The 14294-nt window shown below is 31.9% G+C and overlaps 1 long non-coding RNA gene across 1 annotated transcript in view; it reads right to left on the bottom strand.

Annotated features, from left to right (window-relative positions):
- The window catches only part of LOC129533934 (uncharacterized), a 65136-nt gene that overhangs the window by 45251 nt on the left and 5591 nt on the right, over nt 1-14294 (bottom strand). The window contains exon 2 of the long non-coding RNA XR_008680353.2: nt 6290-6335. This is a non-coding gene — a long non-coding RNA (uncharacterized lncRNA). The remainder of the gene's footprint in view (nt 1-6289; nt 6336-14294) is intronic.

Genomic DNA, 14294 nt, shown 5'->3' on the forward strand with positions numbered 1-14294 from the left:
GTTAATTAGAGAAACTTGAATATTTAACAAAATTAGGAGAAGGAAAGTTTTCTTGGGAGGGAAAGTAAAGTGAATATGCAAGATAAGCAGGAATCTTGTAGACTATCCTGTGGCAGATACCACCATTATTTCTATTTTAGAGATAAAGAAATAAAAACATAAAGTAATATATCTAAAGATGTGAAGCTAATCAGTACCAAATACTAGCGAGAATGATTAAAAAGACCCTATCAATATCAGAAATGTAAAATATCAATTTATGTCTAAAAGCATATCTTTGTTTATGTCTAATACATATCCAAGGCATAAGAAATAGAGAAAACTAAATAAAGCAAAATATTGTAATAAAATAATCTTTATATAAAAAATGATACACTTACAATTCAGTTGGAAATATATAAAAAATTCAAGCTATGGAAAACTTTCCTTTGTGGATTTATTTCAATTTTTAGATATGTATCAAGAAATAATTTATAACTTTAGAGTCTTACTTAACTGAAGCATGATATTTTAAATTTAAAGGTAAAATAGAAATTATGTGAATCCAGAGTTAAGTATTATTATGTTAATTGCACAATCTTACCAGAATTAAGAAACTCAGGAAATGAATGTTAAATTGAACTATGGCATATGGTCAAGCTTTTAATTCGTATTTCTCTCACAATTCTCATTAAGAATTAGAGCTGATCTGGCTTTTTACAAATCATCAACATTGCCAAGATGGTTTGGAATAGTGCAGTGTTTCAGAGCAGAGAGGTTCATAAGGTTTTATTAGGTCCCATGGGAGAACATCAACTTGTTCTATTCTCCCCCAAGAAACAAACAAATTCACTCAGCGAAAAATCCTCTGTGAGTGGATCTTTGCACACTGATAAGGAGATGGTACAATAGTTGGCATTATAGAACTTTGATGATGTGGAAGAAACACATGGAAGTCATACTTTCTGGGTAAATCAACAAGGTTAGTTAGACACAAATAAACATATTTTTCCCTACGAGACTAATTTTGTAGAATTTAAATTCCACTTGTAATTATAGAGAAAAAAGTGGCAAAATATATACTGTCTGCATTTATTCTTGACCAAGAAAATCCTGAAAAGTGTAATACTAAAAAATCGAAAAGGAAATTCTCACGTGATGTAAATATTAGGAAGTTTCCAACTCGGGAATTGAGGTATTACAGAAAGACTAGGAAGCAGCTACCTACATCAAAGCGGGGTGAATTAAACAGAAGAAATGAGGTACCATTAATTAGGTTAATGAGGAACCTTCAGTGGACTGGTTCTTATACTTCTGAGGGGAAATGGTATAGATGGAGTTGGAAAAGCCATGGGAAGCTCAGAGGTTTCAGCTGTAGATTTGTTCTTTTAGTCAAGCAAGCTGAAAGAAAGTATTTACCAAACTTTGGTGAATGCCTTGAAAGCTACCGTTTCGCATATGTTGTCCAATGTTTTAGTTTTGGCAGAACGGTCACTATGGTTTGGGCTGGCATTGGAAGTTTAGAGCAATTTGTCTTAAAATATTTTCATTTGCAAAATTCAACAACACTGAAAGATGCTACAAAATGTAGCTTGACCCCAGATGCTTATCAAAAATGCTTATTGAATAGCATTGGAGCTTATATAAATTATTAATTTCAAATATTAAGTATTAAGATCTAGTAAGAGTTTAATACAACATGATTACATCTTTCCAAATCAAGCTAAGAACTTCTTAATCATCTTTGAGTAACATTTTTGGATAATTTTTTGTAACATTTTCCAATAATGGCTAATAGCATGTCTGCTTCATTTTCATAGTCAGATACCTGTGATTCATGTGAAGAATTCTCATACATTTAGTCAGAGTTTTATCTTATTTTATTTGAAAATAAATAAACATTTTTTTACCCTGGAATTACGTTTAATCTTGGCTCCAGGAGTTATGTAATAAACCATTGGTATAATTGAAGACTTCAACACTGGTCTTCCTATTCCATATATCTTAGAGTTACTAGTTCCTTCTCACTTTTGAAGATTTTTTTTTTTTTTTTTTGACGGAGTCTCACGCTGTTGTCAGGCTGGAGTTCGGTGTCATGATCTTTGGTTACTGCAACCTCCGACTCCCTGGTTCAAGTGATTCTCCTACCTCAGCCTCCCGAGTAGCTAGGATTACATGCACCTACCACTACACCCGGCTCATTTTGTGTGTGTGTGTGTGTGTGTTTAGTAGAGACGGGGTTTCACCATGTTGGCCAGAATGGTCTTGATCTCCTGACCTCGTGATCCACCAGCCTTGGCCTCCCAAAGTGCTGGGATTACAGGCATTAGCCACCACACCTGGCCACTTTTGATGGATTTTTAAAATTTCTATATGACTTTATATCATCTAAATTTTAACTCAAATGCACTCGTGTTAATTTGTTAACATTTTATTTTTTATTTTTGTGGCTACATAATAGGTATTTATATCTGTGGCATATGTGAGACATTTTGATATAAGTATACAATGCGTCAAAATCGCATCAGGACAAATGGAATATCCACCACCTCAAGCATTCATTCTTTCTTGTGTTACAAGCAGTCTGACCATACTCTTTTAGTTATTTAAAAATGTACAATGAATTATTGTTGACTGTATTCACCGTGTTGTGCTATCAAATTACCACAATCAGAATAACTTCTCAACCTGTCTCCATATTTTACACTGACGTTGAAAAGTCAGTTCCATAGAAAGCAATATTTCAATTCAAATAATAAATTATAGTCTTGTTAAATGTTATTTAAAATGTTACAGTGAAGAATATGAAGAGATTACATAAAATTTTTCCCCGGTTTAAAATAATACTCAAATGCCTGAATATATCAGAGCTATTTCTAATGATGTATTTCAGTTTTTATATCTTTACTCACAAATATTATTTGAAAAAAAGACAATCTTCTATTTCTTTATACATATTTACATATGTAAGCCATTACCTATTAGCTGGCAATTTTTAAAAAAACATAATAGGAATATATACCTTTTAACTTTATCATTCATTGATACTATTGACTACAAGAATAAAAATATATAAGTAAAAATATAGATTTTATATAACCAACGCCAAATTATATGTGCATTTATCAAACTTTTGGAGGCTTTTACATGAGAGGGCTATTACAATCACTCAAAAAATTTTAGAATATAAAAGCTCTAATTTCAAGGAATGTAAATCTTTTAAGAGGCAGGCAAGTGAAAAGTTGAATCAAATTAGAGGAAGGTCTATATCAAAGTAATGGATAATTATTGAATTTTGAGAATTTCTTATTAAAAATATTACTTGAAACTGTCTCTGTCTATGGCTTAATTTTTTATCTTATGTTTTTTGAAAAGCATATTTTATTTTTTTAAATTTAAACAATATAATTAAGTACAAATTATAAAACCCTTCCATTGGCTAAAGTTATCAATTTATTTTTCATTATTATGGGTACATAATAGTGTCTATATTAATGGGGTACATGTGATGTTTTGATAGTGACATACAATGTGTAATTATCAAAACACGGTAACTGGGATATTAATCACATCAATTATTTATTATTTCTTTGTGTTAGGAACATTCCAAGTCTACTTTTTCAGTTATTTTAAAATATACAACAAACGACTATTATCTACAGTCACTCTATTGTGCTACTGAATACTCGATCTTATTCATTCTAATTGTATTTTTTTGTGCCCATTAACCATTTCCCCTCTATCCTCTTGTTCTGCTACCCTTCTCAGCCCCTGAAAACCATCTTTCTACTTTCTGTCTCCATGAGTTTATTTTTTCAGCTTCCATATATGAGTGAAGAGATATAATATTTGTCTTTCTGAGCCTAATTTACTTCACTTAACATAATGTTCTTCAGTTCCATTCACGTTGTTGCAAATGACAGGATCTCATTCATTTCTATGGCTGAATAGTGCTCCATTATGTATATATACTACACTCTCTTTGTCCGTTCATCTATTGATGGAAAATTAAGTCAATTTCATACCTTGGCTATTGTGAATATTGCTGCAATAAATAATTGCTGCAATATTTTTGCTGCGATAAACAATTGCTGCAATATTATTGCTGCAATAAACATGGAAGTATAGATATTTCTTTGATACACTGATTTACTTTCTTTAGGGTGTACACCCATTAATGGTATTGCAGGATGATATGGTAGTTCTATTTTTAGTTTTTTTTTTAAAAAACCTCCAAGCTGTTCATAGTGGTAATACTACTTTACATTCCGACCAATGGTGTATGAGATTATTCTTTTCTCCAAATCCTTACCAGCATTCTTTATTGCCTATCTTTTGCATAAAAGTCATTTTAACTGGGATGAGATGATACAACTTAAAATGACCATGAGAAAACCGTACATATTATTGGAACTAAAATCAACAAAATTGATCGTAGCCCGTGTTGCTGTGGATGGAGAACAAATAAAACTCTCACACATTTGGGTAAAAAATCAAACTTTATAACCACCTTGGAAAATAGTTTGGCAGCATCTTCATACATTGAACATAATACCTGCCAGCTATTTCATCCTTACATATTAACCCAAAATAAATGATAATATATGTCGATACAAAAACTTGTACACTAATCTTCATAACTAATTTTTTCCTAGTAGCCCAATACTGGAAATAACCCAAGTGTCTATGAATAGGGGAATGGTGAAAAAAATGAACATATCCATACAATGGAAGAGTATTCGTCAATAAGAGAAAAACTCTTCATACATGCAACAACATTGATAAATCTCAAGAATTATACTAAGTACAAGGAGTCAAGCTATTACCTGCCTCCAAAAAAGACAATATTAAATGGTTTCATGTACGTAACATTATAGAGAGCACAAACTATTCCATACTGACAAAAATCAGGGCAGTGCTTCCTTGGGGATGAAAACTAGGCAGCATTAGGAGAGTGAGACTGAAAGGAACATGAGAAAACATTTGAAGGTAATGGATTTGTTCACTGTGTTAATACAATGCATTTTTACGTATAAGACTTACCAACTTCTACAATTTAAATATGCACAGTTAATTGTAAAAAAAGTATGAGTAAATAGAAAAGAAGCCACAAAGTCACTTGACACTGAATAAATTTTTCAAAAAAGTTATCGTAGAAAAGGGAAAGCCTTATATATGCTGTAAAAGTTAAAGGACATGCCACTAGACTAGATGCATAATGTGGGAAGGAGGGGAGAGCATTCTAGGCAAAGGAAGCAAAGGAAGAATAAAGCATTAATGCCAAGGAGTGTTGAGAAGGAAGTGATAACACTGGGATGAAAAACTACAACAGGGTGAAGAACAGCTGTGAACATAACATTGGTAGATAGATTTATCCTCTAAGGGATGGCAATACGGTAAAAGATTTCCAAAAAGTTCACATAAAAAAATGAGTGTCAGTGTTAGTGAAACAAAAGTCCTGGCAGAGAGTAAGACTGGAGGGAGAAAACATTAAGACAAACAAGAATATGCAACTTTAAATAAGATAAATATAAATATTTTATTGTTATAACACCTTATACCCTATTGACCTTGTGAACTTTAAATCATATGTAAAATATAAATCAAGAATATTCTGTATGGTGAGATTATAGAATCAAATAGCAATTCAAAGACCCCAAATTCCAAAATGTATTCTAAGTAGTATAATTTTTTTGTTAGTAAGTGTAAAATCTATTTCAATCATATCTAATCAGCTTGCTCATTAGAAATAGCGTATAGTGTTTTCAGCTAGTAAATAAGTCTGTCACGTTTCATTATTATTATTATTAAAGTATTATTAGTATCTATTTCTTTCCCTCAAAGTCATAACAGCCTATTCACTAGATAAAATCAGCTAATTTTTCCAACATTACACTTAAAACAAGTCTTTTTTCTGAATTGCTTGATGGTGACTTTTGAAAAGAACTTTCATGAGGTAGACAAAAATAAACTGCAAAATACACATTTATAAAACAGAATTAAAACAATGATACATGAATCTGGAATTAGAGAAAATAATCAGCATATAAATAGAATCTGAGAAGAAGTATTACCCTTGAAAATAATGGCTGTATCATTTGTAATATATGTAATACTCATAACATTCATCTTGTGGGGTTTTTTTTGCTTTTAAACAAACAGACAGTTTTGGATTTTGTTGTTTCATTTTACTTATAAGAGACACATAGTTGTACATATTTATGAGTTAAAGTATCATGTTTCAGTAATGGATACATTGTATAATGATTAAATCAGTGTGATTAGCTTATCCTTAACATTAAACATTTACCAATTCTTTGTGATGATAGCATTCAAGATCATCTCTTCTAGTTATCCTGAAACATACAAAGCATTATTGTCAGCTATTTTCACCTACTGTGTGATAAAACACTAGAAGTTATTCTTCCTGTCTAACTGTAACTTTGTACCTAATATTCAGATAGGCAAGTAACTGTGTCATATATGTAACCTGGTCTAAATGAACAGTAAACAGTGATCGGTCTTGGTTTATTATGTTGACTAATAGAGAGATCAGTGGTCATAATAATCTTTTTTCAAATGTGTTTCCATTTGTAAGAAAATTTTATTTATAATTTGAAAGTGCTCAGCTCTGCTTTTCTATATCGTTTTGATACCATTGTCCACAGTTGTATGCTTTTGATGCAAATATTTCAGATTATTTAAAAGTCTTAGGAAGGTTAAAATTACTACATATTAATACATTATCTGGCATGTTTATTATAACCAAATAAAAAAGTTTATTCCTCTTTTAATAGAATTTTAAACACATGTGAGTTGTTCTTGTATTCTTTTATGAAAAATGCTCATTTCAAGAGAACACATTTTAAGTCATATTTTTATCAAATATATTAATTAAAATTATAATGTCATTTCAAACTTTATTCAAACTTAATTCTCAACCTCTAGCCTGCTTGTCATGATAGTCTGAAATAATAATGACATAAAATACTCTGATGGGACAAATAAATTACTCTCACCTTTCTTGGGGAATGAGAAAGAAAACAGAAAAATCAGTAAAAGATATAAAAGCAGTTTTCTGGAGTTTATTGGTTATAGTTACTTGTCACAAGTATCTGTGTTCATCTGAGTCTGTAATTACGTAGCTGACTCTCTGAAAAGGGAACACAGTGATGAAAAGACAAAACTTGAAATTACACAATTAATTGCAAACTATTTCTCCTAGGGCTATACATTACACCTAAGAGAGCCTGAGCTTAAAGGTTATACTACTAATTCTCTTTTCAAATGGTACTTTTATTAGCCATTAAATATCACTCAGTGTGTGATTATTTTTACCCTTGTCTTAGAAATTGTGAACCTGAGACACTAAAATGGGTTAATGGCTCTAAATCAGACAATATATAAAAATCTCAACTAATTGGTTTTTGTAAACTGTTTGGATCAAGTTACATGCAAAAAAAAATGAGTACAAAGCTTCAGGGAAAAACACATTAAATAAATGTGTGCTTTACAATAGGAAAATGATAAAATATCAGCTTTTGTACTCATCTTCTTTTCAACATCTTTATCTTGAGAATGAGTGGGCTACTTCTGTAGTGAGGAAAACTCCCAGTAGTTAATCTGTTTCTAGTCATATATATATATATGCCATCTATATGGCATCATATATATGCCATCATATGCCATCAGACACCTGAAATTTTAGATATATTATTGTAATTTATAGAACATATTTATGTTAGGCAATATTAAAAAACGGGGATATCCATTGGCTTGTTAAAGAATAACATCCGAACAGTACTGCAATGAAAGTTGCCCACTAGTAGGGGTGTGTTTTTCTCACTTTTATAAATTCAGAGTTTGAATATAATATGGGCCAATACATTGATACTGCATATAAAATAATTAAAAATGGAACATATCATCAGGCAGTATACAAATCTTTCGGGATACATAGTGTTGGGTGGGGGCAGAAGCTACATAAGAACTTAGGAAGTACAGTGGGTCAGGGAGAGATAGTACAAAAAGAGTTATCACAAAATTTGCATTTCATATTTGGGTCCAAACACACACACACACATACACGCACACACACACTCTTATACAACTGGATTTGATACTTTTTGATACTTTTTATAGACTTTTTTAGGAATGTGCCCTTAATCCACGCACACAAAAGACCTTGCTCAAGTTAACTCAACTTGTCATTACAAGCAGAAGAAAGCGAAGCATTGTGGTAGTTCATCTTGGAAATATCTGTAAGGTCTTTCTTTATCTGATCAGTTGGCTTTTTTTTATGTTTTTAAAACAAAATAGAATTTGGAAAATGCAAGCTGTATATTATATTTGTAATGAATTTTATACTTCAAAAATGAAAGTGAGTGACTTCCCAGTAGTAAATATTTAAATACTTCAACAATTCTAATACTTAAATAGTGGATTGTAAATTTATTACTGAACTAAATAAATTCTTCAAAGGTATTTTATTTAGTCTGTAAAACATTTGTCAGTTACCTAGCTTTATAATTTAAGGAGTTTTTCTTCATCTATAATAAAAAGTTTAGTCTCTGAAACTATTATCATAATTGTATAGTTATATGTGTTTGATTTTCTAGAGGAGCATATACTCACCAAAAAGTGTTGTATATCATCAAGAAGAGTAAAGGAATAATAAAATTATTACCATATTGTAGAGTTGCTACAAATAATATGCTATGCTGCAGTTTCAACAAAACTGTCTGCAGTTTTTTTAGGCAAGTAACTCATTTCTTATATATCAGATTAATGATTATGAAAACTGTAAATATGTAAAGCAGGTATGAAGCAATAAATTTTTTTCTACTTAGTAAACTCTGGAAGCATCTTTATATCAGGAAATGTCTTTACTCTTAGTGATGTTTAGAATAGCCACCCTTTTTAGTAATGCAAAAGGGATGAAAATGCCTTTTACCTCATGACTTATTTCATTTAGGTCACCATTTTTATACCTGATTGATATAAGTTATTTAATTTTTTATTTTAACTTTATAATATTGCATGGTCTCACTTATATGTGAAAGCTAAGAAGGTTAAAATCTTGAATAAAGAATAGAATAGTGGTTTCCAGAGGCTAGAAGGGTTGTGGGGAGGAGAAGATGAGGAGATATTGGTTAATGGGTAAAAAATAAAGTTAGATAGAATCAATACAACCTAGTGTTCTGGCACAATAGGGTGACTATAGTTAATAATAGTTTATTGTATATTTCAAAATAACTAAAAGAATGAAATGGGAATTTTTCTAATAAAAATAAATTATAAATGCGTGAGGTGATATATATCCCAGTGACTCCAATTTGATCACGATAATGCATTACATTGTAAGCTTGATTTTTAAACATACATACATTTTGAAGAATCAAATAATCTACAAAATTTATCTATTACAAAAACAAAACACAGTAGCCAACCCTAGCTCTGTTTTAATGACAAAAACAGAAAAACCAAGGAGCAATGAGAGTATAAGCATGACATTTAGAAATATAGGGATTATAAACAAAAGTACACAGCTATCCCAAGGTACGGTGAGTGGCCAGCTCCTCCCTTCAGCTAAGACACTCTCAAAAGGCTGGCAGCTCAGGGCTGTCTGCAGGTGGCCCTCCCAGCACTGGGAGTAACATAATCCTGTACTGAAGGAGGATCTTGACAGTGTCACGTGGCTTCTACCCATTCCCTACTTTGGTGCTGGATCACCTTTTGTTCAGAATTGCATATTATTTCCTTTCTTGGTATCTCCTTTGTTTTGTTATATGCTCTACTGTAGTTTCCTAAAGTCCATAGGAGTTAAGATTTCTGAGACCTTGTACATCTGAAATCTAGACTTAACTTTCAAATAATTGTTAGCATGGGACATAATTTAAGTTTGGAAATCAAATTTGCTTCAGAAGTTAAAGTCATGGCATCATTCTCTCTCAGCTTCAGAGATGCTGTTGAGAAATCCAGTGTCAATTTAACTTTTTATCATTACTATATTAGCTTTTCCGCTTTGAATTCACCTAGGATATTCTCTTTTTCCCAGGTAATCTTAAATTTCAGGCTTATTTGCCCCAGAATGGATCTATTTTCATCCATTTTTTGTCTCTCAATGGGGCCTTGCAACTTAGAAATTTAAATTATTTGTTCAATGATTGTCTACTCTCTATTATATCTGTGTTCTTTTTAAGTATTATATTATTAAATTAAATTTACAGTATATTAACTATATATTCAATAATATATTAAAATATATATTAACATTATCAATGCATATATATTATGCATTACATTATATTCTATATAATATACATCAGGGGTATTTTATTAATGTATATTAAAATTATGGTATATAACGTATCTATATATATGTTTATGTTATACAATGTATATGTATACATATACATATAGGTATAACATGTATATACATGTGTGCGTGTGTGCATGTATGTGTACATATATGTACTTAGCGTAAAGTAAAATGGAGACCAGAACTGGAGAACCCCTGAGTAGACAAACCCATTAAGGCCTCATTAGTGATATTATATTAACCTTGCTTGGTTTGTAAACATAATTTAACTTGAGCTATCTCTCCTATATACCCATATTAAAGAAAACTAACATTTAAGGCTAACCAATCAAAAGCTATCAATTAATTATAGTTATTTAATTATGAATGTTGCAGCAGGATAGACCAAATAAGGCTTTATTGGTCTATTTTTGGATTGATAATAATGTTAATATATTTGACTTTAATGACTCAAAAATTGTCATTACTTTACTTCCATGTTCTCTGTATAAAAGCCTTCCCCTGGCATTCCTTCAGCACAGCCACTTTTGGTTTACAGCAGCCTTATTCATGAATTGCTGGTTGCTAAAATTAAGTATAGTATTATTGTGCTTTTCTTTACACTTTAACAAATTTTATATATAGTTATATATAAGCATATATCAATATACATATATTTATCATGTATAATTTGTCTATATTACATACTTACATATGGTCTACAAAAGTTCTGGTCTGGTTTGCAATTTTAAGTTTCACTTTTGTTCTTAGAGTGTCACAATAATATCTTTCAGTCTTTCTACTAAATTTCATTTCTCTGCTCATACATTTAATTTAAAAAATTATTTTGTTCTCTGAGTATTTGTGTACTACCATAATCTTGTTTCACAGACATGATAGCATTTCTTTTATCTCTGAAATGGTGATGAAAGTTTTTGCTTTTTTCTGTTTCTATTTTATTTTTAGTTACCTATCTTCAGTCTCTGTTTTTTCGAAGTTGCTTTCTTTAAGTTTGTCTGTTTAATATTAGAACATTCCTTTCTTATCTGTGATCTTGACTCATGTTTAAGACGGAGTCATTAAATCTTATTTGAGAATTTGTACACATGCATGCTGTTTGTGGATTGCACATGTGGTGACCTAGCAAGACAATATTACTGGAAAATACCCAGAGCCAATGTATCAGATCATTTTTGAGGGAATAATCAGGTTTCTGAAAATATAAATCTTTCACTCTTTAGCTGCCCCTACTTCCTATTTGTGTGGTATTCTTCCTCTCAATTGTGGTAGAACTGTGGCCAGAAACATTGTGGTCCAGATACTTTTTGTACCTCGATGGGTAATAAATTTCAATTTTCTAAGATAATGAGAGACAGCCTCTTCTGATTGCTTGAAGTAGAAAATCCAGCTTTCAAGCAATCTTCCAATTTTCACCCTTTCTCCTAACCTACCTCATGTTGCCAATTACTGAACCCTGCAAATGTTGCACAGTGCACGTCACTTTGCTGCTCAGCTGTCCATACTGCCACTTTAGGATTTTACTTGTTAAGGCCAATTGACAGTTACCATTATGCTGTTTTTTCTTTGCTTAAAATACTTTTGCTATTATTTCCCCTTCTAACTCTCAGAAGAAATAGATGCAAATGTTTGTGTTTAAAACAATGTCTTCAAACTGGAAATTCATATTTACTAAAATTACCTGATTTAGCTCTTTAAAAATAGAGAGCAATTTATTTATATTATTACATATTTTCAGTAACACTTTAAACTCCTTTATAACATGTGTGTGATTGAATTCCAGTTACCTCAGCATCATTTATTGAAAAGGGAGTCCTTTCCCCATTGCTTGTTTTTGTTAGCCTCGTTGAAGATCAGATGGTTATAGGTGTGTGGCTTTATTTCTGATTTTTCTATTCTGTTCCATTCGTTTGTGTGTCTATTTTGTAGCAACATCAAGCTATTTTGGTTACCGTGGCTTTATAATATGATGTGAGGTCGAGTAATGTGATGCTTCTGGCTTTGTTCTTTTGGCTTAGCATTGTTTTGGTATTTGTGCTCTTTACTAGTGCCTTATGAATTTTAAAATCATTTTTTTCTAATTCCGTGTATAATGACATTGGTAGTTTGATAGGAATAGCAATGCAAATTGCTTTAGGCACTGTGGCCATTTTTATGATATTGATTCTTCCAATCAATGAGCATGGAATGTTTTTTCTATTTATTTGTGTTACCTCTGATTTCTTTCAGCAGCGTTTCGTAGTTCTCCTTGTAGAGATCTTTCACCTCCTTGGTTAGCTGTATTCCTAGGTATTTCATTTTCTTTGAGTCCATTGTAAGTGGAATTGTGTTCTTGATTTCACTCTTAACTCTTAGCATAGATGTTGTTGGTGTATGGAAATGCTACTTATTTTTACACATTGATTTTGTATCCTGAAACTTTACTTATATTGATTATCAATTCTAGGAGCCTTTTGGTAGACTCTTTAGCATTTTGCAATAGAATCATGTCATTAGCAAAGAGAATTTGAGTTCTTCTTTTCCTATTTGGATATCTTTCATTTCTTGCTCTTGCCTGATTGCTGTGTTTAGAATTTCTAGTACTATATTGAATAGGAGTGGTTAGAGTGGACATCCTTGTCTTACTCCAGTTCTCAAGGGGAGTGTTTCCAGTTTTTGCCCATTCTGTATGGGGTTGGCTGTGGATTTGCCATAGATAGCTCTTATTATTTTGAGATATGTTCCTTTAATGCCTAGTTTTTTGAGGGTATTTAATATTAAGTGTTTTTGAATTTTATCAAAAGTCCTTTTTATGTCTTTTGAGATAATCATGTGGTTTTTATTTTTATTTCTATTTATGTAATAAATCTCATTTGTTAATTTTTATATATTGCAACAACCTAGCATTCCAGGAATAAAGCTGCTGGATTAGCTTTTTAATATGCTACTGGTTATTTTTGTCTCCCTAGGTGTGATTTTAGGTTGTCAATTTCAGATCTCTAACTTTTTCACATGGGTGTTTTCCACTATAACCTTTCAAATTAACATGGCTTTAGCTGTGTCCCAAAGATTTTGGTATGTTGCATCTTTGTTTTCATTTGTTTCAAATATTTTTTTTCATTTCTGCCTTAATTTAAATTTTCCCCAAAGTCATTCAGGAGCAGGTTGTTTAATTAGCATGTAATTATATGGTTTTGAAAGAGATTCTTGGTATAAATTTCTATTTTATTGCGATGTGGTTTGGGAGTGTGGTTGATATAATGGGTTTCTTAAGGACGTCTTGCAAGGCTGGTCTGGTGGTAATGAATTCCCTTGGCATTTGCAAATCCGAAAAGGATTTTATTTCCCCTTCACTTTTGAAGCTTAGTTTGGCAGGATCTGAAACTCTTGGTTGGATTTTTTTCTTTACAAATGCTAAATATAGATTCCCAATCTCTTCTGGGTGGCAGAGTTTCTGCTGAAAGGTCTGCTGTAGTCTGATGGGGTTCCCTTTGTAAGTGACCTAACCCTTTTCTGTAGCTGCTTTAATATTTTTTCGTTCACATTGACCTTGATGAATCTGATGATTATGCGTTTTGGGGATGGTTGTCTTTTCTACTGTCTCACAGGAGTTCTCTGAATTGCCTGAATTTGAATGTCAACCTCTCTAGCAAGGTTGGGGAAATTTCTTTGTAGATCAAAGAACTATTTGGTTAAAAAACACATATGGGGGTGGTGGCTCACGCCTGTAATCCCAGGACTTTGGGAGGCTGAAGTGGGTGGATCACAAGGTCAGGAGTTTGAGACCAGCCTGGCCAGCATGGTGAAACCCCGTCTCTACTAAAAATACAAAAAATTAGCCAGTCATGGTGGCATGTGCCTGTAGTCACACCTACTTAGGAGGCTGAGGCAGGAGAATTGCTTGAATCCAGCAGGTGGAGGTTACAGTGAGCTGAGATTGCACCACTGAACTCTAGACTGGACAACAGAGCGAAACTCCATCTTAAACAAACAAACAAACAAAACCAATAAACAAACA

This window comes from Gorilla gorilla, chromosome 4 (genome assembly GCF_029281585.2).
Source record: "Gorilla gorilla gorilla isolate KB3781 chromosome 4, NHGRI_mGorGor1-v2.1_pri, whole genome shotgun sequence".
Lineage (NCBI taxonomy): Eukaryota > Metazoa > Chordata > Mammalia > Primates > Hominidae > Gorilla > Gorilla gorilla.